The sequence below is a fragment of the Petaurus breviceps genome, unplaced genomic scaffold, assembly GCF_028583685.1.
Source record: "Petaurus breviceps papuanus isolate PSGF00001 unplaced genomic scaffold, PetGlider_PUasm1.0 90750, whole genome shotgun sequence".
NCBI classification, from domain to species: domain Eukaryota; kingdom Metazoa; phylum Chordata; class Mammalia; order Diprotodontia; family Petauridae; genus Petaurus; species Petaurus breviceps.
The window spans coordinates 957,445-979,927 of record NW_027187335.1 but is presented as its reverse complement, the minus strand read 5'-3'; the positions used below and the strand labels follow the sequence as shown (position 1 = coordinate 979,927).

At 44.2% G+C, this 22,483-nt stretch overlaps 1 protein-coding gene and 1 long non-coding RNA gene across 5 annotated transcripts in view; one reads left to right on the top strand and one right to left on the bottom strand.

The window, feature by feature from the left end:
- CUEDC1 (CUE domain containing 1) overlaps positions 1-22,483 on the bottom strand; it is a 124,793-nt gene that overhangs the window by 44,023 nt on the left and 58,287 nt on the right. The gene's annotated exons all lie outside the window — the stretch shown is intronic.
- Positions 1,649-4,996, top strand: LOC138145843 (uncharacterized). Its single transcript, XR_011164327.1, has 2 exons — positions 1,649-3,627; positions 3,953-4,996. It is a non-coding gene; the product is annotated as an uncharacterized lncRNA (long non-coding RNA).

Here is a 22,483-nt window from a genome sequence, read left to right as displayed (position 1 = left end):
ACAGAGAGACAGAGAGAGACAGAGAGAGAGAGAGAGACAGAGAGAGACAGAGAGAGAGAGAGAGACAGAGAGAGAGAGACAGAGAGACAGAGAGAGAGACAGAGACAGAGAGAGGAGAGAGGAGAGAGACAGAGACAGAGACAGAGAGACAGAAAGAGAGAGAGGAGAGAGACAGAGAGAGACAGAGAGGAAGAACAAAGATCCTAATCTTAAGGTCTACTCTCCCCTTTCTACAATGGAAAGATTGGGAAGGAGTGGACTTCCCCAGGGAATTTAACACCTGTGATGTTTTATTGTGGGTTGTGATTATGTTCATCCATACCACATGACTATAATGTAAATACCTTCATGAGGGCATTTCTCACTGAACCTATCTCTCTCAACAGCTTGCAAAATATCATCCACCTAGATCTAGATCAGAGACTGGGTAGGCACTGATCACAAATAGGAAAGGACCTTACAGGTTCGCTAATCCAGTCCCTTTGTTTTTCAGATAAGGGCATCAAGATTCAGGAATGTTAAGTAACTGGCCCAAAGTCACACAAGTAGCGTCAGAAGTTGGATTTGAACTCAGGTCTTCTGACTTAGGGCTCTTTACTCTGTACCACACCACCTCAGTGCAAGTACTTAACTATTTCTCTTTCCTGATTACCAGTTCACTGTTCTCTCTGTCTCTTGTCTTCCTCCTTCCACTTTGTCTCTCTCCCCCTTCACCTCCCTTTGTCTCTCTCCCCCTTCCTTTCTCCCCTGCCTTGTCTATGTCTTTCTCTCTCTGTATCCCCTTTCCTTTCTCTTTCTGTCTCTGTCTCCCCTTTCTTTAATCTTTCTGCCTGTCTCTCTTTTTCCTCCTCCCTGTCTGTCTGTCTGTCTCCTCTTTCCTTTCTCTATCTCTCTTGCTCTATTCTTCTCCCTTTCTGTTTCTCTGTCTCTTTCCCTTTCTGTGTGTCTCAGTCTCAGTCTCGGTCTCTGTCTGTCTGTCTGTCTCTCTCTCTCTCTCTCTCACACACACACACACACACACACACTTTCCTGTCTCAGTCTTCCATATGGTGCACTGCCCATGTCTAAACTCTATTCCCTGTAGGATTACTGACCTCTCTCTCTCTCTGTCTCTCTCTCTCTCTCTGTCTCTCTGTCTCTGTCTGTCTGTCTGTCTGTCTGTCTCTCTCCCTCTCCATATATATACATACCCATTTGAACATAATAGCTGTTTTGAGGGAATCCCTGCAGGTGGGTGGGGCTGTTCTAGACTTCAGAGGAGAAGGGAAAACACCTAAGCCCCGAGGTAAGCATTCTGGGGTTTGTAGTTTTGGCTCATCTTAGAAAGACTAGAAGTCCAGAAATCCAGTGCAAAGCGGGTTAGGGCTCAAAGCAGGTTACATTCAGACATAATTGTCTTCCACGTGTGAGCTCCTTGAGAGTAGGTGCAATTTTTGCCTTTCTCTGTATCCCTAGGGCCTAGCACAATGCCTGGTACATAAAAAAAACCAAAACACCTCTTAATAAATGCTTGCTCATCATCAGTTTTCAATTCTCAACTAATCTGGAACCAGGGTCATCTCTCTCTTAGAAACAATTTTCCTAAAGCAGGTAGGTACCATTCTCTCAATGCCAAATTGAGTGTTCAGAGGCTCAGACCTGGCATTTGGCCTGTGGCCATTATTAACATAGCGGGTGGTTAATAACTATTTCTTCCACTGAAATGATCATAGAATTAAAGATTTTAGAGCTGGAAGTGATCTTAGTAACCATCTGTGATAGTAATGGCAATTAAAGATTCCCCTGTATTGGCTTGGTTTTCAAATTGATTGTATTAAAACCCAGAGTTTGTTAATCCCACCTGTGGGATGGGCTTGTTGATGTGAAAAGAAAGTCCTGAAGTGGGAGGAGCTGGTGATGTAGATTTGGAGAGACAAGAGAGAGGCGGAAGTTTTTTTTGGAAGCAGCACCTCGTGGAGAGAGAGAGACTAAGAGATTGCTGGTGGCCGCTTTGAATTGCCCTGGACTTTTGAGACCTGCCCCCTGAGCTGCCAAGGACTGAGGAGACATGGCTGTTTTGCTGGTACTTTGTCTGTCTGTTTTGATGTTATTTTGCCAGATTTGTCCACTGGTGAAAGACTGTCCTGTTGAAGAAGTCCTGGAACCTGGCATTTGGTTAAGAAGGCCTGAGACTGTCCTGCAGACAGAGAGTGAATACTGTCCACTGGTGAGGGACAGTACTGAGAGTGAATACTGTCCACTGGTGAGGGACAGTACTGTTGTTGCAGGGGTCTGGAGACTGTCCGGCAGACAGAATGAATACTGTCCACTGGTGAAGGACAGTGCTGTTGTTGCAGGGGTCTGGGAGCCTTTCTGTTGGTTCAGAAGCCCTGAAGAAGGATTTTCTTGTTGTATGTTTACAGAAATCCTGGGAGAGGGCTTTGCTAATGTGTTCAGGGGTTCTAGGACTGTTCTACAGACAGAGGATAAATTCATGAAGGGACTGGCAATGTATCTTATGGCCTTGCTAAGCCTTGTCTCCCCAGGAACTAAGATTGCTGAGAACTTGCCTCGTGTCAAGATGAAGAAAAGACCTCCATTTGGGTATTAAGTGCTGTGTTTAAACTTGATGTAACTCTGGGGTAGATTCAATTGTGATCCAGGGGTGGGGAACTTTTGACCTTTTTGTGTTCTATGGTTGAGCAAATGAATGTATTTTACTTATGTTTGGAAACTAATCTCCATTTGAGAAGAGGGGCTTTGTGGTGGACTTAATTAAGGTATAGCCTAGGGGTGGAGAAGTATTTAGAACAGAGACTTTGTAATTGATTGAATGATTGGAAGGTCCTGGGATGGGGTAGTACTTGGAGATTATTTAATCATACTTAGTAAATACTGTATTTTGAATGATGTCATGTTTTGATCTTCTCTGTTCTGGGTTTGTTACTGAACAAAATAGAGAGCACCTATGCTGGTATTTTGAACCTGGGAAGTTGCCTTCTTTTGGCATTACATTACACCATCTAGCTTAATTCTCTCACTTTACAGATAAGGAAACTGAGGCCCAGGGAACTGACTTACCCAAGGTCACATACACATTTTAAGTGGTAGAAATGGGATTTGAACCCTAGTCCACTGACTCTGATGGGCAGCTAGGTGACACAGTAGATAGGGTGCTGGGCCTGGAGTCAGGAAGAATCATCAAAATGAGTTCAAATTCAGACAGTATCTGTGTGACCCTGGGCAAGTCATTTAACTCTATTTGCCTCAGTCTCTTCATCTGTAAAATGATTTATGCTTAATATTATTTTTTCTACTGCCTCTCTTTTATTAGTTCAAACCTATGTGGATTAAAGGACATTTTTGGTGGAATGGAAGATCCTTGATTTTGGAGTCAGACCACCTGGAGCTGAATCCCAGGGTCTGTTAGTTACTCTCCAAATTCTACAACCCTATGAAAGGGCCAACGGTTCAGATTTCTGTCCTACTGCCCTCTAGGATGGCACCCCACCCCTGGGCTGGACCTAAATGCGGCTTCCCCCCAGAAGAGAGAACGGACTTATTTCCATCAGGAACTGAAGCATTGTGACAAGCCTGGGCTGAGCACTTGGGGCCTTTCAAAGGGATGGCAGAGCCTTCTGAATTATGGTACTGCTGGGCCCCAGGGCAGAGTATAAATTACTCCTACACAGTCCCCTCGCCAGTGGACAGTGTGTGTGAGGGAATCCCCAAGTGGGCCCTGGGCAGCCCAAGTTCCTGCCCAATAGTACACACAGCCCAAGAGGGAGGGCATGGATGGCCTGGGGTGCTGGAGAAGGGAACGGGGAGGAATGTATGTTTGTCAGTGTGTGTGAGTGTGTGTGTGTCCCCGGAGAAAGGGGAGGGGAGTGTGGGATCAGCCCCGACAGAGAAGCCTTGTCCTCCTGCTCCCGGGCCAGCTTGTTTTCTTCCCAAGCTATTAATGTCGTTGCAGCTTCAAAAGCCGGCTGACCTTTAAATGCCCAGCCTCCCTCTCCTGCCGAAGGCACGGAAACGGCTTAATGGAAACTCGGCTCATAAATTATCAACTAGGCTCAAACGTCCGCAGCTGTCGGGGCTGCAACAAAGCCGGCCTCATGCCCTCCCCTCCCCCCCCCCCCAGCTGCTCAGCTGCCACACCTGTGCCCCTGACTGCCAGGAGGGGGCAGGGATGAGAGGGACACCGAGAAGTAGACAGAGACAGGGACCAAGAGGGGAAAAGGGACAAAGAAAGAGAAACAGACAGAGAGAAAAGGACAGAAAGAGTGAAATTGAGGAGATGGAGAAATTGACAGAGAAAGAAACTTACTTTGAAAGGGAAACAGACAAAGAGGGAAAAGGAATTTGAGAGAAACTGATATGAACAGAGGAATTAACAAAGAACCCAAGGGGGGAGAAGGAGACTGGACAGACAGACAAGACAGTGAGAGAGAGTGGCCCCTGAAAGTCCGGACGGAGGAAGACTTCAGCCAGTTGGACAAGGGGAGGAGTTTTCTGTGGCACAACCCACAACACTTTTAAGAGTAGGCAACCCATCTCTGACCCACCCCAGTCCCAGGAGTCCTGAGGCCCTGGTTTTAAGTCCAGTCTTACTGGGCTGGCATGGAGGTATTCTGTCCTCTCTCTGTCAGTCACCCAGACAGGGGAAGTAGAGTCAGCCCCATCGATACTGACCTAGGAGGGATCCACACGAAAGCTCCCAGTCCAACCCTTTGCCCAACTTGCATTCCAGCCAACTTAACAACTTTTTCTGCCCCATCCCTAAGGCAGTGAAGTCATGGGGACAGAAGAAATCAGGTTCAAAAGCTCTCATGTGGTTGGTCTATTTGTCTCTCCCCGTTCCTGCCCCCCTCAGGAACCTCCCTCTTAAACTCTCAAGGTTGAAGTAGGAGGAAACTAATTCAGCAGGAGAGAAATTTGTTTACCGCCCGCTCTTGGCACCTAAACAAAGACTAGCTCAATTTAAATTCAATAAACATCTGCTTGTTTTTACACCTGAGTTCAAATCTGCGATCTCATTAGTTTAAGGAGCACTACCTTTGAAAACCTTCTCTACTGATATGTGCAAGTACAGTTCTGCACTTTATAATCTCAGAGACATTGGAAACTGAAGCGACTTCCTCAGGGTCAGAGAATACTTCAGAGGTTAGACTTGAACTCAGGTCTTCCTGACTCTAAGGACAGTCCTCTCCCTACCCACTCTTGCTATACGGGTTTTCTAGGCTGGGGTTATAAAAGCAATAAATCAAACTCAACCAACGGGCACTTATTAAGCATCTATTATATACCAAGATGGAGCAGCTAGATGGCGCTAGGGTAGAGGGCCAGGCCTGGAGTCAGGAAGACCAGAGTTCCTATCGGGTCTCAGAAACGTACTGGCTGTGTGATCCTGGACAAGTCATTTAACCCGCTTTGCCTCAGCTTCCTCATCTGTAAAATGAGATGGAGAAGGAAATGGAAAACCACTCCAGTATTTTTGCCAAGAAAATCCCAAATGACATCACAAAGGGCCAAACAACATACACTGAGAACTGTACTGGGGCTGGAAATGCAAAGACAAAATGAAGCCATTCTTGCCCTGCAGGAGGGATCGTAGATTTGGAGCAGTAGGAGGCAGTAAAAATTAAATAGGGCAAACCCCACACTTTAAAGATGAGGACACTGAGGCCCTGAAAAACTGATTGATTTGCCCCAGGACACAAAAATACTGAGTGGCAGGGCTAGGATTCAAAACCAGGTCCTTGACTCCAAAACCAGCACTCTTCTCCTATGTTGCTACCATATTTACCTGCCCTCAGGTACACTAATGTTTCCAGGAAAATCTGAGATCTGGAGGGAAGAGAATAAAAACTCTTCTGTCCCAGGGTCTTCCCACAACACTTTAAGTCTCTTTGTTTTCCTATCTTCCTATAGGAGGGATGCAAGTATATTGTAGGCATGGTTTAAACTTTGTCCCTTTGCTTCAAGTTTGAACATTTCACTTTCTATGGGTTATTGTCCCCTGGAGGTTTTGAGGCTTGACTATGACACACCCAACTTATCATAATCAAATGAGATAGGATGTGAATTGTTTTACAAACCTTAAGGTGATATATCTATATATATCTATATAAATGTTAGCTATTATTAATCTTTTAAAAATAGAATACATAACTACTTACAAAGGAAATAGATTTTCTGATATTAAAAGGGTTTAAATTTGTAAAAATTAATATTTAAAGGTTTTTTTTTAACCTCTCCATATATTGGGCCCAGTCACTGCCTACCTAGTCCTCTGCTGGACTGCTAGATGTTTCCCTCTTTATTAGATCATAAGATCTAGAACTGAAAGAAGTCCTAAAGAGCTTCTATCTGATCCCATCCCTTCACTTCCCAGATGAGGACAATGAAGCTCAGGTTGGTGCAGAACTGACATTCTAACCCAAGTCCTCTGACTCCAGATTTAACACTCTTCCTTCTACTCCAGGTTGTCTCTCTGGAGGCAGTGAGCTAATTTGGGATCATCTCCATAACACTCCCTCCTCCCTTCTCACAGTGCACACACCCAAACACACCGGTCTTAGCCCAGACATTTAATCCAGGCACCTGGGACAGTAAAGATCAAAGACATCAACCGAAGCCAGAAAAAGCCAGTAATCATCACCCCCACCCTTCTCTTTTCCTCTTCTTCCTCCTCCTCCATCTCTTCCTCCATCTTCCCACCCCCTTCTCCCAGCAGGTCTTCGATTTCTGGGAGGGAGCTGGAGGGCATGCATGAGTTAGAAGGGGAATCACCCAGACTGGGGGAGCAAACTCAACTCTCACTCAGCCATTCCATCCTACAGCAAAGGAGCAACCAGCAAACAGCTCAAGTTACACAGACACAGAGTTGGTTGGGCTCCAACCATGATCTCATCGCCTGGGCCATGCTGAACAACTCCTGCAGCTTGAGAAGAAGCAATCAGTTAGCCGCCCAGCCTCCCTCCACCTCCACCGACAGCCTTTCTGCTGCTCAAGCTGTGAGCACAGGTTTTATGGTGTGGCAGAGGGAGAGCTGGGTCTGGAGAGCCCAAGTTTGACCCTTGGTTCTGCCTCATGCTAGCTTTATGACTCTGGTCAAGTCAATTGGCCCCAGTCAGCCACAGTTATTAAAAATGAGCTGATCTTTCAGCTCAGTGGTAGTTACTAAATGAGCTGATCTCCCTTCCAGCTCTCTGTAGAGCCTCCTATCTCATGAAAATTACTCTGGTGAAAATTATAATATGGACCAAAGGGTGATGGGGAGAGATTAGAAGCAGGGAGATTAGCAAAGGAAACTATAGCCCCAATTTAGGGGTGAAGTGATAAAGGTCTACAAAGCACCTGACAGGTGTGAGGCCTGTTTGCCCCAGGTCACCCAGCTGAGAAGGGGCTGAGCACACTAATGGTTAGATTATAGATATAGATGGAACTTCAGAGGCCATCCAGCCCAACCCCCTCATTTTTACAGATGAAGAGACTGAGGTAGTACTTGCCCATGGCTGTACAAGGTGAGATTTCAGGCTTCAGAGTCAATGCTCTACATGGGTCTACAGAAGATAGCAACAACAGAAATAAGCAAGAGTAGGAAATAATTTTAACTGAACTAGCGTGAAAGCAAGGGGAAAACAAAGGTCAAAAAGGGCAGGGAAACTCTGCAGGGGCGGTGTCTTGGGGGTGGAGAATGATGGGTTTAGTTTTAGACTGGTGATAAAGGTGGGAGAAGAAAGAGACACCCATAATTCCCGAGGGCAGTGGAGCAAGGAAGACTCTACCCTATCTGCCTTCCTCTGACTGTCATCCTATATAGCCATGGCCTTTCAGTTCCTCCACACTTTGCCCCATGACCCAGTCCTGGAGATGTGCCCAGTATGATTTAGCAAGAGTGCACAGAATGACAGAACTCCAAGTTAAAAACGAATTAAGAGATCATCTAGTTTGACCTCTCACCCCACTGAACAGATAAGGAAACTGAGACTCAGAGAGATGAGGAAGCTTTTGCCCAAGGACACACACAGGAAATTAGTGGCGACTGTGAGGGCAAGAACTCAGGGGTCTTGACTTGTCCAGTACTCTTTGCATCACACCACAAAACCAAAAACTTCTCTAACAGAGGCCCCAGATGGTAGGAAGAGCATTGCCATGGAGTTCAAAGTCAGCCCCTTCTGAAAAGATGATTTCAGCCGCAAGGAAATCAGTCACTTCGGATGGGAGCAGGGCACATGAATGAAGCCTGTCTGTCCTTCTGCCTGGCTTACGGTCCCTGAGCAGTAAGTGAACAAGAAAACATCTATAAAGGGAAAAGGGAACAAGACCCTCCTTCTCCTCCTCCCCCCTACTTGGGCAAGCCAGGATATACCATCAGAAATTCCACTCGCAAATGTCTGCCTCAGTTCGAACAACAGATGGGATTGTTTAAGTGTCCCTTAGAGCAGAAGTCTCAGCGATTCTCACCAACACTCACCCTCCCCAGAGATTGTGTCTGCAGAAAAGCTCATTCTCTCCATAGCAGGGGAAGTGTGGAGGCAGCCTACCAAGGTGCCCAGTTCACATACACACACACTCACACTGATACATATACAAATAGTCTTCCTGTGTGTCAATCAGGTATTTTATTAAACACCTACTATGGGCACACTCATCACACATATTTGTATTCTGTAAAAATAATAATTAGCATCTACATAACACTTTAAAGTTTGCCAAGGTTTAGATACTTTATCACATTTGGTCTTCACAACAACCCGGCGAGATGGGTGCAAATGCTACCCACCCCCATTTTACAGATGAAAAACATTGAGGCCGAGAGCCTGAGGTTGTGTCTTGTCCAGAACTAGGAAGTGTCTAAGGCATGATTTGAGCCTGACTCCAGGTCCGGCCCTCTATTCGCTGTGCCTCCTGGCTGCTCACTAACTCTCATATACTTCTATCCATCCCACACATGCTCACACACTCAAACTCATTCTCACACTAAGGCATCAAGGCACAAACCTTAATGAGGGGAAAAGAGAACCTTCTGGGGAGAGGGGTCTTCAACTGAGTAGGAGGCAAAAGGACGCAGAGCCTCCTCACTGCCCTAGGAGACACTGCTGTGAATTTGTCTCCTTCCAGGCAAGTCCCATACAACTCTACTATGCACTCTCCGCCAGCCCCACCCCCCATACTGAAGTCAATTGTATCTGTTTATATCATACCTTCTTGGGGCATGGGACCCATCACACACACACACACACACACACACACACACACACATACACACACATTCTTTGTCCCTTGCCTCATATTTTGAATGGAAGGTAAGCGGCTTGTCTGGCAAACACTAATTATTTTGTCTTGGCATCCCCAGCACCTAGTAGGCTCTTTATAATGCTCTCTAGATGGGTATTGAATAAGCTATGCTACAGGCTACTGTCCTAAACCCAGGTTTGCGGGTTTGTGGCAAAGCTGGGCAAGGCCCAATAATCCCGTTTATCTTTATCCATCTGTGCACAAAGGGCTTTTTATGACTTGTGCTCATAAAGTCAGACTGACCTGACAATAATAAGCAGAACCAGGAAGTAGGGCATGGGAACCTCAAGGGCTTCCTGGATCCAAAGCATACACACCCACTTCTCGTTTTCCTCAAGGGCTTAGTGCTCAGTGGGCTCCGTACATGGCAGCCTTTGAGGAAAAGCTACTGAGGACCCCTGCACTGGAGAAGTGGGAACCCCACTGTCTTTGACCAGCAGGGGAATAGCATCAAGACAGCCAAGAGGAAAGCACACTGGCAAGTCACACTAGTCTTACCTGGACAAAGAAGGAGAAGGCAGTTTGGAAGAGGTCACCTAAGCTCCAACAGTACATATGCCTCCACTGCCTGAGGCCTCAGTTTACCTCTCTCTGTAAAATGGGTAGAAGCAATCCTCTGCCCTGATTTCCATCTTCCAGGGATGGCAACAAAGGGGGAAGCAGGGATTTAATCAAAATCACGGAAATAAAGATCTGTCTTTGGAGCATAAATCTTAATGTGTGTGGTGGAGTAGGTAGATAGAGAGCTAGGAAAGAGGGTCATGGAGCATTGGATCCTAGGTTTAGAGCTGGAGGTAACCTTAGAAGTCCAAGTTCTGGTGGACTAGGTGGCACAGTGAATAGAGCACTAGCCTTGGAGTTGGAAGGACCTGAGTTCAAATCCAGCCTCAGACACTTGACACACTTACTAGCCATGTGACCTTGGGCAAGTCACTTAACCCCAATTGCCCTGCCTTCTCAGCTCCAAGAAGTTCAGGCCCCTTTATTTTGCAGATGAGGAAATTGAAACCCAGAGAGTGACTTGTGACTTGACCAAAGTCACACAGCAAATAGCAGATACAGGATTTGAACCTTGGGCCTCCAAATCATATCCACAGTGCATGCTGCCTCCCTCTTTTCTCAGCTCAGTAGTAAAATAATTAAGAAAAACAAATTCACCCTCAAGACCCTGCTCTAATCTGTGCCCCCACAATCCAACAATGAACTCCACACAATTGTTGTCACTCCATTCAGTAGAACCACCCAGTCCCTTATTTATGTTTGTAGTGTCATATAGAAGTAATAATGATAATAGTTTTTGTTTTTATTCTATTTGAAGGTTAATAAAACCCTTTACCTACACTGACTTTTGATGCTAACAACAAACCTGTGAAGTAGATGCTACAGGCATTATTGTCCCCATTTTACAGATGAGGAAACTAAGGCACAAAAAGGTTAGTGACTTGCCAAGATTGCAACAGCTAGAGCGAAGTGAGCAGACCCAAGAGTACACTGCACACAGTCACAGCAACGTTATTCAATGGCCAGCTTTGATAGACTTAGCTCTTCTCAACAATGCAATGATCCAAACAACCCCCAAAAACTCATGATGGAAAATGCTATCCACATCCAGAGACAGAACTGTGGAGTCAGAATGCAGATTGACCGTTTTCTCTTTTTTGTTGTTGTTTTCTTTTTTCTTTCTTGTGGTTTTTCCCTTTTGTTCTGATTCTCCTTTCACAACATGACTAATGAGGAAACATGTTCATTATGACTGTACATGTATAACCTTTATCAGATCGCATGCAGTCTTGGGGAGGGGAGGAAATTTAGAACTCAAAATCTTATCAAAGTGAATGTTGGAAACTAAAAAGAAAGACAGGAAAAGATACACACCGCTAGTAACTGTCAGAGCCAGATTCAGAGCCAGGTTTCTCCTGACTCCAAGTCTAACAAACTTCCCGCTACACAACCTGCTTTTCTTGGTGTTGCTCAGTCATTTACAGCATGTACACTCTTCATGACTCTATTTGGGGTTTTCTTGGCAAAGATACAAGAGTGGTTTGTCATTTCTTTCTCCAGCTCATTTTACAGATGAGGAAATTGAGGCAAAGAGGGTTAAGTGACTTGCTTAGGATACCATATGGCTAGTAAGTTTTTGAAGTCACACTTGAACTCAGGTCTTCCTGACTCCAGGCCTACTGCTCTATCCACTGTACTACCTAGCCACCTCTCCAATTCTGACTCATGCATGCACAAATTAGATATGTCAGGAAGAATTATACAAAGTCATCAGCCTTACTCTCTCTTCCAGAGTCACCAAAATCCCACGGCAAGACAAAAGTCAAGATGACTGAGGATGGCTTGGGATGCAGTGGAAGACTGTGTCTTTGCTATCTGGCTAAGCTCTAAGGGCTCCACTGCTCCTGTTCAGCCTTTTTCATGGTCTGTTGGAACAAAATGTTCTCATCCGCCCATTCTGCCAGGGGAAGTCTTCATGTGCTTGGCATAGACACCCCCTAACTCACGGACAGGTTTGAGGTCTGTTGGTTACCCACAACCTGGTTTATCCTGTCTCTCACAATGGATTACTGGGGTGTAGCCACTACACACACACAGTTTCTTGGAGCCATAGGTGAGACTTGGGTGACAGGTAGGTGAAAAGCTCTGAAGAGGGCTCAGCAGCCCTTATACCAGAGTTATTAGTCCTCCCTGAAATCTGTACACGCCTGGCTTGTGGAATCTGCTTTTATCCACCATCAAAGCCATAATTAGTAAACAATAAACCATACCTGGTGCTATGCAACTCACCCATGCATAAATCACCTTGATAAGTGTCAGGGTAATCTTCTATTTCCCTCAACACACAAGGTAGGGGGTGCCAGATCACAGGTGTGGGGCCCATCGGTGTATGGAGCAGAAGATTCACTTTGGTCAGAGGTGCCTCTATGTGCATCTACTCCAGACACCTTCATTTTTCACTTAGGTCTTAGTCACCCACTGTCTAACACAGAGCCTTATCCACCATCGGAGCTGAGAGATGGATGCATAGGGTCCTACATTCTAAAGGGAAAACAGTGATCATGGCAATGTCATCTTCCCACACTAGCCCTGAGACCCCAGAGTGTTGCCAATATCCGTGCACCTCAGCATGGACACTACTTACATGCATCAAATTTCTTTGTCTTCTGTGTGTGTGTGTATGTATGTGTGTGTATTTCTGTGTCTCTCCCTGATGTTATTCTGGAGAATGGCAACAGGGAATATGAAGAAAGTCAAGGTGGGGGAGAGAGGTGCTGAAAAGAGCCAGGGATGAATTCATTTCAACCAAGAGAAGGTTAAGCTATATAATAAGAGCTACAGTGGTTATGCTGCAGAGAGCTTTCAAGCACTTTCAGTGCCCTCTAAATTTGGCACCCTGAAACAAAACTCCAGTTATACCACCCTAGTTAGTCATTTAGTCAATGAGCATTTATTAAGCACCTACTATGAACAAGGCACTCTATAAGTGCTAAGGATACAAAGAAAGGGAAAAACAGACATTGCCCTCAAGAAGTTCCCATTATAATGGGAGAAACAACTTGTAAATAATTAGGTATCTACAAGGTACTGCAAAGAAGATGGAAGATGATCTTAGAGGAAGGTATTAGCAGTTGAAGGGACTGGGAAAGGCCTTCTGCTGGTGGTGGGATTTGAGCTGAGTTTTGAAGGAAGTCAAGAGAACCAAGAGGTGGAGGTAAGCAGGGAGAGCATTCCTCGTCATAGCTCTGTATTACATCTATAATTCACTACCGTTGTATATCCCTCTTGTATATGTTTTCTTTAAAACTGTTACTAATAAATGCAACAATTGAACCAAATATGGAATAAAATGTGTGTGCTCCTATAATTTTCCATCTCTTGGCTTGTCTCCCCTGTGAGAACATAATATCCTTGAAGGGAGGGGCCATTCTTATTATAATCAACTCTCAATCAATCATCCACCTAGGAAATACCAGCAACCCATTTTTAAACCTAGATTAGTTAGGACCACAGGCTACTTTATAAACTCCTGGACTGTTATTCCCGAGTCCCATCCCCCACTGTAGGCTCTGATCCCCAGAAGGTGTTCAATAAATAATCACCAGACAAAGAGCCTGCTAAATTGGCCTAGATGTCAATATCTGGCAGAAGAGATTAGCCCAAATGCACTAAGGGCCCATTACGGTTCCTCTTCTTGCTTGGAAGGCAGCACTTGGGTCCCATTAAGACTAACTCCTTCCACAGAGTCGGGGTGAACCGGGCTTTGAATAGCAATAATGGTGTGGTGGGAAATGCAATGTATTTGGAGTCAGAGGATCTGGGTTCAGATCTTGACTTTGTGAAATGCGTATGTAATCCTGGACAAAGAACAAGACCTCTTTGGGTCTCAGTTTCTTTAATCAATCCATTAATCAGTAAATACTTACTAAGGATCTACCATGAGTCAGCCACAGGGGGATACAAAGAAAAAACGAAAGAGCTTACATTCTGTCCTGTATAAAATAAGAGACCTCCCTAAGGTTTCTCCCAGCTCCCAGTCCTCTGATCTTCTCCATCTCAAGGATAGCCACAGCCTCACTGGAGGCTGAGAAGATGGGAAACTAACTGGTATGAGGAAGGGACACAAAAACAGCAGAGTTGGGAGAACAGACTCCAACATAACCATATACTAAGATGCTTGGTAAAGGTGCTTTAAAAAGAGATGCCTGAGAAAACCATCATATGACGGGGGAGGGGGGGCTTGTTTTTACTCTTTCCTACCAGGAAGAGAAAGCAGAGACCTCCTTAGAAGTCAGGTTCCAATTTCTTGGAGCCATAGCTGTGACAGGTCCTTCACCCATTCTGCTCCTCCTCTCCATGCCCCTATCAAGATCCCAGACTTCCAGGCTTCCCTATCACAGTGCTACAAGCAAAGGAACTCAGGAAACTAGTTTGTTGCAAACATAGGAATGAGATGATGTGACTCATTTTTCCTAGGGGGCCTTCCACACAAAGGATACTAAAGTAAAGGGTCTGAACCCTTAAGAGGGAAGTTTGAAAAACAACAACAAAAACCCCAGCAGGATTACAGGGACAGGGATGTCCAGATGCTGCTGGCAACACTCCCACTGCCACATCTCAGCAAGTGGATCAGAGTGTGTGGAAAGAGGAGGGGCTGGCAACAGAGTCGATCTGACCCATGCCACGTGGTGTTTGCTGGAGCCTGTGATCCCATGTGTGTATGTGGGCCCCTCTCTTTGTCTGTCATCTCTTTTTACCTGTCGTGCTTGAAGGAGATAAAGAAAAAGGGAGTGAGAGAAACAGAAACTCCACCATCAAAACCCAACTTCCACATTTGGAAACATCTGTCGGAACTGTGGCAAAAAAAAAAAACCCTGCTGATCCCAGACTAGCTTCATTAGTCATTTAAGAACACATAAATAGATCATAGGGAAAAAAAATCATCCTCTCCCATGAAGGATTGCTCACTGGCCATCACTGTGTTTATGCTAATGCTTTCCCATCTTTATACAGGGGTCTGTATCTGCCTGCAACTGTGTTTAACACAAACATACCTCCCAGAGAAGGCCAGGTAAATCATCTCTCTGCCAGGTCAAAAAGTGGAACCCAGAGGGGAAAGAACTCTTCCCTATGGAACAGAAGTGATATTTCTCTAAATCAGAGAGTAAACAAGACTTGGGCAAGAAGGAAAACTGAGGCAGAAGGGAAGTAAAGAATACTGGATTTGGAGTCAGTGAGAATGTGGATTTAGCTGGGCCTACAGATGGTGGGGGATCCAGTGGCTGATACCAAACCCCAAAAGCCTGGAACAGTACACCCACTCCCACCTGTACCCCCACCCCCACTAGAAACAGAGTCCTGCCTTGACAGGAAGTTAGAAAATCAAGTGTTTGGCCAGGAAGATGAATAAACAGCATAAAAAGAGTCAGACTATAGAATCTTACTTTGGTGACAAAGAATAAAACATACAACCAGAAGAAGACAACAAAGTCAAAGCTCCTGCATCAAAGATCTCCATGAAAAATGAGAATTGGTTGCAGACTATGGAGGAACCCAAAAAGGATTTTGAAAATCAAGTAAGAAAAGTAGAGAATACGGATTTAAATCTCAGCTTTGCTACTTAACTGTTTCCTTTCTGACCTTAGCTAAATTATTTAAATTCTCTGGGCCCTTTTCCTAATCTGTAAAATGAAAAGAGTTGAACTAGATCAGAGATTCTTAACCTGGGCCCTCAAGAGGTCCATAGACAGATTTCAGGGGATCTATGAACTTTTATGAGAAACAAATTACATCTTTATTTTCACTAACCTCGAACTGAAATGTAGTTCACCTATTGAAAATGATGAACCATACCTGATTTGTCAGGACCATGCATGATTCTGAGAGGGGGTCCATAAGCTTCCCCAGACTGCCAAGGGGGTCTATGACACAAAAGAGAGGAAGAACCCCTGGATGAGATGAGCTTTAAGATCCCTTCCTGTTCTAAATCCTAAAATACTGATAAAGATTGAACATACTTAGGGCTGCTGAGACTTGTGGTTGCACAAAGAAGCTGGTTCCTGGTTTCCTATTAGAGTCACCAGAACTTGGGGGTGGGAGAGAAGGAGGTTATGGTGAGTTAGGGTCTATGTGTGGTTCTATTTCTGATACTCTCGAACACATGTACACAATAGGGAAAACCTAATTGTGAGACAGAAGACAAACGAGAGTCTTTCCAAGTGCCATCAAAACCAGCCAATCTGAGAGGAAGCCTCTAGACTTTCCTGGGAATGGGTGTCCCCAGAGGGCCAGAGTGCTCTGCCTTCTGGGTACCTCCAAAGGCAGGTGCACAGTTAAAATGCATTGAACATAACTTCCCAGCCCCCTCCAGACACATTCCATTGACAGCAGAAAGCCTACCCTCAGTATTTCTAACCCCAGCTGGGTGGTAGCTCCAAGTGAATCTGGCAGGGACAGAAAGTGGCTATCCCTTGAAAATCACTGACATTCAGAGACAGGTTTGAAACCTTTATTCCTAAGAAAGCATTCTATCATTGAGCTTTCAGGGAAGGATAGGAAGAGGATAGGGATACCCTGGGATGGCCCAGTCAAAAGCACACCCACAGATTTGCACAGAGAAACACAATGGGTGAGGTAGAGTATACACAAGGCTACCCAGAAAGAAGAACACATAGATACATGCATCCCATACATGTACAACGACATCTGGGAATCCATTCTCCTTCATTTATTCTTTTTTTTTTTTTTGAGGGCAGAAGGCAGGGCAATTGGGGTTAAGTGACTTGCCCAAGGTCACATGTCTAGTAAGTGTGTCAAGTGTCTGAGACTGGACTTGAACTTAGGTCCTTCTGTCTCCAGGGCAGGTGCTCTATTCACTGCACCACCTAGCCACCCCCATTTTCCTTCATTTTTATTCTGAATTTAGAAGACACCAAAGAAAATGGATATTTTCTGATGGGTGGGGAGGGAGGAAGAGGGATTTTGAGGAAGGGGAAGAGATATACATTGGTCAACAAGAGGCAACTTAGAAAAATGAAAGAAGAGTAGGAGACGCAGAGAGCCAGAGTTCACATTCCAGCTCTGCCTCTTAGGAGTTGTCTGGTTCCAGGAAAATCACATCATCTCTCCTTGACTCAGTTTCCTCATCTGTAAAATAGGGGTAATGCTATTGCACCTACCTCACAGGGTATCAAAAGAGATAATACATTCAAAGTCCTAGGTAAATCTTGAAGCACTTTATAAATGTGAGTCATCATTATATTGACAAGAGAAAAGAAAAACAGGAAGCAATATTTAGCAAGGAACTTTTCCCAAATCTACCACTCACCGCATTACAACCTGGCTTCTAGGACACCTCTTCAAAAATGTCATTTCTTTCCTGTAATTGAGAATCCTATTACAGCCAGCAATAGGGAACAAGTCTCCAAATCAAATTAGCCAGCAGCTGGTTAGCTCAGTTCATGCAGCATATGTTGGCAAAGGCATACCAAGAAGAAATGGGGTAGGTTGGAGGGGGAAGGGAATGTATGGTCACCCAGAGAGAAGAACTCCCTTTAAAGCCACACAAAAGGATCTATTTGCTTTTTTAAAAATTCAGATGAGACTACTGGCAGCCCCGACCCACCAAAAAAGGCTAAGGCATCCCAATTATCTATCTAGTTTCACCATCTTGGCAGCATGAGCCCAGAGTCCATTTAAATTCTGGGCCTCTAAACAGATTCTCAGACAGGGAGTCCTCACCCTTGAGGAACTGTAGAATAAGCAGGTCTTCAGTGAAGAATGTGTCAGTCTTTGTGGAGCCTACCCCTACAGGCTCCCAACTAGACACTGAACTTGTCCAGGCCTCCATTTCCCTAATCTGTAAAATGGGGGTAATAATCTTTGTACAACCAACCTTACCAGACTTGTTTTGAGGAATGCACTTACTATATCTTGAAAGAACTCTTGATAAATATAAGGAATGAGCCTGTCTATTATCATCCCTCCTCCTGTCCAATCTCTCCAACTCACTGCCTGGAGGGAGATCTGGGCATAATCTGTAGGATATTCTTATCCCTCCGGGGGTAAGGGAAAGGGAAGAAAGGGGAGGGAAAGGAGGTGTGAGGTGTAGGAAGATTTCCTGTTCAGCGCACCTGGAAGCAACTTTCTCCTATGGGGAGAAAATCCAGAAGTAGTTGGTTCCCCTCCCAGGCCTGGTCCAATTCTCACACCGCCCACCCAGTACTAGTTTGTAGATAACGGGCTTCCAGCGACAGGAAGCAATAAACATAGACAGGGAGTAAAGATATTTTAGACTGATTAGCCAGTTTTTGGATTTTCCAGGTCAGTTTCTCCTGCAAGAAAGGAGTGAGCTCCCCACAACTGGAGTTCAAGAAGAAGCTGTGTAACTGCTTTGGGAAAATGCTGCAAAGGGGATTCCTGTTCATGGACAGTCTAACTAGACAGGAGAAAGAAAAGCACAATCCCTTCATTTTGCAAAGGGGGAAACTGGGGCTCAGAATTGGCCGTCAAAAGCAGAGTATAGGTCACCCACCAATTCATCTGCTTCCCTTCCTCCCTAAGGCAACCACTGACTCCATGTTCAACCCGTTGGTCCTTTATTGACTTGAGATGCAGCCACCACCCACAAAGTCCCATCACTATGGCACCTCTCTTTAGAGTTTGTCTTCCCCAAATCCTGTAGGGGTGAGAACTAGACCGTTTTCCCTCCCAGCACAAAAACAACAGTGGTTGTACATGTACGCGAGCACGCATCCACACACACACAGAGTTTTTGCCCCAGGTAAAAACACTTCTAATTACACCTTTTCTTAAGGAAAGAAAAATGGAGAAGACCACTTAACAATTAATGTCTTGTTAGTACAGGACACTTTCCTTGATACTGACAATGTAAAAATGTAAAAGACACAATCACTACCCAATAGCAAGTATACAAGTTATACAAGTACAAAAGTATAATACCACCTAAAGTGGGAGACAGCAAAGGCAAAGGAGACATCCAAATAAAGTGGAGAGACAGCCTGATGTAGTGGTTAAGACATGGGATTTTTAGATTTAGGAAGGTGGGTTAAAATTCTACTTGTGGTACTCTGTGCCTCAGTTTCCTCATCTGTAAAAATACTTGATGGCATTGAAGATCCTTTCCAACTCTAAATTTATGATCCTATGATCTCATAAATGCTCTAAGAAAATGTAAGAAGGGAGAGAGAATTCTCAATCCAGGAAGAGGGAAGAGCAGGGTATTTCTAAAGGGGGATCAAGTAAGATTTCTTTTTTTGGAGGAAATAGCACCTGAACTGGTTCCTGATAGAAGAGAGGATTTCAATAGGCAAAGTTGAGGAAAGAGAATATTCCAAGAATGGGAGATGGGGTGAGCAGAGGTTGACAGAAATGGAAGAGGGACCTAGGATGGAGGGCAGGAAAGAGAGAGATTAAAGTACTGGTACTCTTTGACCAAAAGATTCTGATGTTAGCAAGAAGAGCGGTGACTGAAGGGAAGGAACCATATCCACCAAAATATTTACCCAGTACTTTTTGTAGTAGCAACATCTGGGAACAAAATAGACCCCCGTTGATTGGGGAAAGATAAGCAAATGGTGGTACATGAATGTCGTGCAATATTACTGTGCTGTAAAGAGAAGCTTGGGAAATCTTCTATGAGCTTACGTTAAGTGAGATAAGGAGATCCAGGAAAACAATAGACAGAACAACCCTGTAAAGCAGTCGTTCTTCCTCTGGGATCCACGGACCCCTCTGGACAGATTTCAGGAGGGAGGGAGGGCTGGGAACTTGGTTGGGAAAAGATGATATCTTTATTTCACTATAATTGGCTTTGTTTGTAATCCTATGGACTTTAGTTTATGTATTTAAAAACACTATTCAGGGGAGGCGTCCATAGACTTCACCAGACTGCCCAAGGGAACTCTGACATAGAAAGGGCAAGAAACCCTATCTTTAAAGGAAAGAAAAATGACAACAACAGAAAGCCAATCAAAGCTGAGCACTGTGAAATTGATGATGATGATGGTGAGAGGTAGCATTTACATAGCGCTTCAAGGTTTGCAAAGGATCTTACAAATATCTCACAGAACCTGCTGTCCCCCTTCCAGATAGAGTTGACTAACTCAGATTGTACATTGAAGCATATTTTCTTTTCTTTCTTTTTTCTTTTAGACATGGCTAATTTGGGATTTTGTTTTGAATGATTACATGTCCATAATGGATTTTTCCTTTTCTTGTCTTCTCAATGGGTGGGGGAAGGAGCACAAAGGGAAGGAGAGAATTAAGAATTGAAAATAAAATTGAATTTAGAAAGATATTATCTCATTTGATCCTTACAAATACCCCAAGAGGTAGGTGTTATTATTATCCCAAGTTACAGAGGAGGAAACTGAGGTAGATAGAGGATTAAGTGACTTGCCCAGAGTCAGACAGGTAATAACTATCTGAGGTCAGAGGGCTTCTTAATTTCAGGTTCAGCTCTTTCTACACTTTGCCACTTAGTCTGGTCCCCAAAAAAGAGACAAAAGATAATGCCCACCCCCACTTCTCTTCGCCAAAGTGAAGCATCATGGGTGTGGAATACTGCATATACATCAGATTTTTTAAATACATTATTTGGTTTTGGAGCTTTTTTTCTTGTTTCTTATTTTTAAAAAAGTTCCTTATTATAAGGGATGGTTCTGTGTGAGGGAGTGGGGAAGGAATACAGCAGGAAATGTAGATGATGTGAAAATAAAAGATATTAAAAAGATTTTTTTAAAGAATGGAAAGCAGGGGTGGCTAGGTGGCACCGTGAATAGAACACCAGCCCTCGAGTCAGGAGGACCTGAGTTCAAATGTGGCCTCAGACACTCACTTAACACTTGGTAGCCGTGTGACCTTGGGCAAGTCACTTAACCCCAATTGCCCAGCCTAATCCCCTCCAAAAAAAAAAAAAAAAGATTGTAAATAAAATAAAAGAATGGAAAGTAGAGTAGTCCAATGTGCTGGATTATAGAGTTCATAAAAGGGAATAATGTTAAGTCCGTTCAGTCTGGGAAAGCAGATTATGGGGAGCCATAAATCTCAAGGTAAGAAGCTTGTATTTTTGTTCTAGAAGAAACAGGGAGCCACTACAGGTTTTTGAGCAAGGGAGAAAAGATTCTCAGACATGTGCATTAGGAATACTAAATGAGCAGTAGTTACATTAAAGGATGAACAGATGAAATAGATACTAGAAAGGAAGTCCATTATGATAGCCTTATAAAAGCATTTAATATAGCACTTTTATTAAAACACTTAGGGGAGAAAGGGGGAAAGTAGGAGAAACACTTTCCCAGTTTGTCCTACCTAGAAAAGATCAGTATTCCTAGCAGCTGCTCCCCTCCCGAAGTCCTCACCAGCAAGACCAGCACCCTAACCCTCCTTAGGCAGATTCTCTTATGTAATCCTCTGGAGTGTAAAATGCTTGGTCTCTTTGGGATAAGCCTCCAGGGGGAAGGAGGCTGTGGGATAAGTGGGTGGGACCCTTCCCTTGCTTCAGCTTAAACAGCATTTTCGAGATTTCTGGATAAAGAAATGAATTGAAAAGTCACTCTACAATATTTGAGGTGGTGGTTATCTCTCTCTCTTTGTACCACTGAACCACCCAAAAAGACAGACAGATACAGCTGCTCCCTACATAAAGAAGCTGTGTTTATGTTTGGGGCAGCGCTTTCCTTTTAAAAGAAATAATGACTATGACAAATTAGTGTTGGACTTGGAGGCAGGAAGACCTGACTGCAAATCTTCCTTCAAATACCTCCTATGCATCTGACCTTGGGGAAGTCCTTTCACTTCTCAATCTCAACTTTCCACATCTGTAAAATGGTGATAATAATAGCACCTACCTCACAGGGACCATACCATGCCAGTACTGTCCTTGCAGTTTTCTTGGCAAAGATTGTGGAGTGATTTGCCATTTCCTTCTCCAGTGGACTAAGGCAAACAGAGGGTAAATGACTTGCCCTGGGTCACTCGGTTAATAAGTCTCTGAGGTCACATTTGAACTCAGGTCTTCCTGACCCCAGACCCGGCACTCTATTCACTGAGCCACCCAGTTGCCATGTCCAAGCTTAGCCCAGGAAAAAAGAAGAGAAAATGCACCTCTCTCCCAACTTTGAAGAGATAGGAGACCATGGTCCATAACTACATCTCCTGTCAGTGTCTTGCAAAGCAATGATTAGTTTTGCTGAACTGCATTTTTTCCCCTCTTTCTTTTTAAATTATTTGTTATAAAAGGATGGTGCAGTGGATAGGGGAGGAGAAATAGATACATTTGGACACAAAGCTGATGTAAAAACAAGATAGCAATAATAGAAATAAGTAAATATAAATATAATAATAAATAAATAAAACAAATATAAAAGAAAAAGAAAGAAAAGTAAAATGTAGGTGTGGGACTAGATAAATGAGTTCTGCTTTGGACAAGCTGAATATGAGATGTCTACTGCACATCCAGTTGAAAATGTCCAATTGGGGGGTGGCTAGGTGGCACAGTGAATAGAGCACCAGCCTTGGAGTCAGGAGGTCCTGAGTTCAAATCCAGTCTTAACACTTAACACTTCCTAACTGTGTGACCTTGGGCAAATCACTTAACCCCAATTGCCCTGCCCTCCCCCTTCAAAAAGCAAAAAGAAAGAAAGAAAGAAAGAAAGAAAGAAAGAAAGAAAGAAAGAAA